The sequence below is a fragment of the Rhinopithecus bieti genome, unplaced genomic scaffold (assembly GCF_001698545.2).
Source record: "Rhinopithecus bieti isolate Rb0 unplaced genomic scaffold, ASM169854v2 scaffold_574, whole genome shotgun sequence".
NCBI lineage: Eukaryota > Metazoa > Chordata > Mammalia > Primates > Cercopithecidae > Rhinopithecus > Rhinopithecus bieti.
In genome coordinates this window covers 4989105-4993687 of record NW_016803605.1, presented here as the reverse complement: position 1 = coordinate 4993687, position 4583 = coordinate 4989105, and the positions used below count along the sequence as shown (strand labels likewise).

Sequence of the window (4583 nt, the reverse complement as noted above, 5' to 3'; positions counted from 1 at the left end):
CTCCTGACCTCATGATCTGCCCGTCTTGGCCTCCCAAAGTGCTGGAATTATAGGCGTGAGCCACCCCGCCCTGGTTTTTTTTTTTTTTTTTTTTTTTTAAAGAAATAGGGGCCGGGCGCGATGACTCACACTTGTAATTCCAGCACTTTGGGAGGCTGAGGCAGGTGGATCACTTGAGGTCAGGAGTTCGAGACCAGTTTGGCCAACATGGCGAAACCCCCGTCTCTACTAAAAATACAAAAAATAGCCAGGCATGGTGGCGGGCGCCTGTAATCCCAGCTACTCGGGAGGCTGAGGCAGGAAAATCGCTTGAACCCGGGAGGCGGAAGTTGCAGGGAGCCGAGTTCGCACCACTGCACTCCAGCCTGGGCGACAGAAGGGGGTCTCCGTCTCAAGAAAAAATAATAAATAAAAATAAATAAATAATAAAGTAAAATGCCCCAGGTAACTGCATATTCGATAGTCTTTCTTTCAACTTAGTTGTTGAATTAGCAATTTTTCTCTTAAATTTTTTTTTATTTTAAATAAAGCTTATTGTCTTCGGAGATAACACCCTCGACGCACGCGAGTAAAACTCTAAAGGCAAAACAAACAGGAAATGGGCGTCGGCGGCGAATCTGCTGTTACCAATGTAAAGGTCGGGCCCAGGCCGGCGCGGGGAATCTGGCGTCACCTGCAGCCGCTCGTCTGTCTCCGCGGGAAGGGAGCCCGAGCTTTGCTGAGGTGAGTGGAAGCGGCTCGGAGGGAGCGGGCCCCAAGCTGGAGAGAAGGAAGAGGGAGTGTAGCCCAGACGCTGTGCCCGCGCTTGTGTGGGGCGCCATGTTGGAACCTGGCAAAGGGGACGACATTCTGGGTTGCGTTGCGGGGAGTGGGCACGAGAGCTGGGCTGGAAGGATGGCCCCTTACTCCCTGCGACCCCCACAGAAGGAGAGGGGTGGGGGAGCGGCCTCAGGGCCGGCGGCCAAGCTGGAGGCTGCATGGGAAGGATAGGCTTTTCCACAGAAACACGTGTTTGCCTCCGAGGCCCACTGCGCATGCCCTGGAGGGCTCTGTGGGACCCGCCTTCAGTTTTGCTTTCCACAAAAAGGAGAGGAGGGGCAAAGTTTTTTTTTTTTTTTTTGAGACAGAGTCGTGCTCTGCCGCCCAGGCTGGAGTGCAGTGGCGCGATCTCGGCTCACTGCAACCTCCGCTTCCTGGGTTCAAGCGATTCCACTGCCTCAGCCTCCCGAGTAGCTGGGACTACAAGCGTGCACCACCACGCCCGGCTATTTTTTTTGTATTTTAGTAGAGATGGGGTTTTACCACGTTGGGGAGGATGGTCTCGATCTCCTGACCTCGTGATCCGCCCGCCTCGGCCTCCCTAAGTGCTGGGATTATAGGCGTGAACCACCGCGCCTGGCCAGGAGGGGCAGGGTCTTACCCCGAAGACCCAGGAAGAGGCTTAATTTATTTTTTTGTTTTTCCCCAGAGACAGGGAGTCGTCCAGGCTGGAGAGTGGTGGCGCGATCTTGGCTCACTGCAGCGTCAACATCTCGGGTCAAGTGGCCCTCCCGCCTCAGCCTTCCAAGTATCTGGGACGATAGGCACGACCCCACGCCCGGAGAATTGATTGATTGATTGACTGATGGAAACGGAGTCTCACTTTGTTGCCCAGACTGGTCTCGAATTTCTGGGCTCAAGCGATCCTCCAGCCTCGGCCTCTCAAAGTGCTGGTATTACAGGCTTGAGCCACGGCGTGCCTGGCCAAAATTTTTCTAAATTTGTATAATAATTTATAATTGTAAAGCATTTTTGTGGACACCATATGATCTAATCTTCACAAAAACCTAGTGAAATGACATTTAGCTACATTTCACAATAAGAAACCTGAAGCTTAAAATTTACTGACCTCAAATGATCCACCAATCTCAGCCTTCCAAAGTGTTGGGATTACAGGCGTGAGCCACCGCACCTGGCCCCCACCATTCATTTCTGGTCTCATCCCCTGTATGAATAAAATGAGAGAGTGAGGTCGGGCTTGGTGCTTCACACCTGTAATCCCAGCACTTTGGGAGGCTGAGGCAGGCCGGTCATCTGAGGTCAGGAGTTGGAGACCAGCCTGGCCAACGTGGTGAAATCCTATCTCTACTAAAAATACAAAAATTAGCTGGGCGTGGTGGCGGGCACCTGTCATCCCAGCTACTTGGGAGGCTGAGGCAGGAAAATCACTTGAACCCAGGAGGCAGAAGTTGCAGTGAGCCGAGACTGGCCATTGCACTCCAGCCTGGGTGACAGAGCGAGACTTGGTCTCTAAATAAATAAATAAATAAATAAAGTAAAAAAGAGAATGTAAAAATCGAAAGAGACTGTTGTAGGAAATCTCAACCTAATGTTGCCCGGGAGGAAGTGCACCAAGAAAGATTAATGAGAAACAGTGAAACCGTCTATTAGTATCTATAGAAGCATGCAGATGAGAGAGAGAACAAAATCCATGCTTATCCCTTTGTAATTCTCTTCCATGTTAATTTGAAGAAGTCTTAAAACTTTGAACAGGAGCTTTGTGCACAATAGTATCAGTTTTATTTGGTAGATCTTTGTGACTCCTGACTTCAAATGATCCACCCATCTTGGCCTCCCAAAGTGCTAGGATTACTGGCGTGAGCCATCACACCAGGCCCCTTGTGACTTTTTTTTTTTTTTTTTTTTTTGAGACGGAGTCTGGCTCTGTCACCCAGGCTGGAGTGCAGTAGTGCGATCTCAGCTCACTGCAAGCTCCGCCTCCCAGATTCATGCCATTCTCCTGCCTCAGCCTCCTGAGTAGCTGGGACTACGGGCAACGGCCACCACACCCGGCTAATTTTTTTTTGTATTTTTAGTAGAGACGGGGTTTCACTGTGTTTGCCAGGATGGTCTGGATCTCCTGCCCTTGTGATCCACCCACCTCGGCCTCCCAAAGTGCTGGGATTACAGGCGTGAGCCACCGCGCCCAGCCCCCTTGTGACTTTTTAAGGTTGAATGGGGAGGGGTTCTTTTCCTTCAGGAGAGGAGGGATGGGTCTCAGCCTCAGACACCCAGAATACTGGTTTGTGTGTTTTCTTTTTCTCATCTTTATCTCCAAAACCTTATATTTTATGAAAAGCATCAGAGGAAATTGATTGAGAGCTTTAGCTCTGGAGTCCACACTGCCCATGGTTCTAACTCCTCCACTGGGCTACTTCTTAGCTTTAGGATTGTGGGCAAAGATTGCCTTTTTGTGTCTGACCTTTCACATCTGAAAAGGCAATAATAATAGAGTACCTTAGTCCTGGTATTGTTGAGAAGTGAGAGGAGTTCAGAGGTTAGTACAGGCTGGGTTCGGCGGCTCACACCTGTAATCCCAGCACTTTGGGAGGCTGAGGCAGGAGGATAGCTTGAGCCCAGGAGTTCAAGACCAGCTTATGCAATATAGTGAGACCCCATCTCTTAAAAAAAAAAAAAAAGTTAGCTGGGTATGGTGGCGCATAGTGAGTAATTCCAGGTACTCACGAGGCTGGAGTGGGAAGATTGCTTGAGCCCAGGAGGTTGAGGCTGCAGTGAGCCATGACTGTGCCACTGTACTCCAGTCTGGGCAACAGCAAGACCCTGTCTCAAAAAAAAATTCAAGCTATTCTCCTGTCTCACCCTCCCGAATAGCTGGGATTACAGGCATGCACCACCATGCCTGGCTAATTTTGTATTTTTAGTAGAGACGGGGTTACTCCATGTTGGTCAGGCGGGTCTCGAAGTCCCGACCTCAGACAGTCTGACCACCTCTGCTTCCCCAAGTGCTGGGATTACAGGTGTGAGCTGCCGCACCCGGCCTTTTTTTTTTTTTAAATAGAGACAGGGTCTCACCATGTTTCCCATGTTGCCCAGGTTAGTCTTGAACTCCTGGGCTCAAGGGATCCTCCTGTTTTGGCCTCCCAAAGTGATGGGATTACAGGCATGAGCCACCACGCCCAGCCTCTTCTTTTTTTCACATGGAGAAATTCCAGCCATGAGAGAAGACACAAATTGAGTTAGAGCCAGAGCCCAGACCAGGACTGAAATTGTCTCCCTCTCATCCTGTGCTCCTTCTGTCACTCCATCTGTTTTCATTCTTTTACTGACAGCAGAGAGGCAGCCTCTGCACAGTTGCTTCTTGATGATGACAGACATATTGCCCTCCTTTTACCATGTGGTCAGTAAACAGTGTCATTATCCTGCTTCTCATTTCTCAAAGATCAGGTTTGCCTGATTTGGACTAAAAAAAGTTCTATGATTTTTTTTTTGAGACGGAGTATTGCTGTGTTGCCCAGGCTGGAGTGTAGTGGCATAATCTCAGCTCGCTGCAACCTCTGACTCCGGGTTTCAGGTGATTCTCCTGCCTCAGCCTCCCAAGTAGCTGGGATTACAGGCACCCGCCGCCACACCCAGCTAATTTTGTAGTTTTAGTAGAGATGGGGTTTCGCTATGTTGCTGAGGCTGGTCTTGAGCTCCTGACCTCGTGATCCTGCCCGCCTTGGCCTCCCAAGGTGCTGGGATTACGGGCAAGAGCCACCGCGCTGGGCCAGTTCTATGATTTTTTTTTTTTTTTTTTTTTTTTT

The 4583-nt window shown here is 49.9% G+C and overlaps 1 protein-coding gene across 2 annotated transcripts in view; it reads left to right on the top strand.

Annotated features, from left to right (window-relative positions):
- Positions 1-535: 535 nt before the first annotated feature.
- The window catches only part of SNRNP35 (small nuclear ribonucleoprotein U11/U12 subunit 35), an 11585-nt gene continuing 7537 nt past the window's right edge, over positions 536-4583 (top strand). The window contains exon 1 of one of the 2 annotated variants that reach the window (XM_017889921.1): positions 536-723. The gene's annotated coding sequence lies outside the window, so the exon portion shown is untranslated. The remainder of the gene's footprint in view (positions 724-4583) is intronic. The other variant, XM_017889929.1, reaches the window with a different exon arrangement.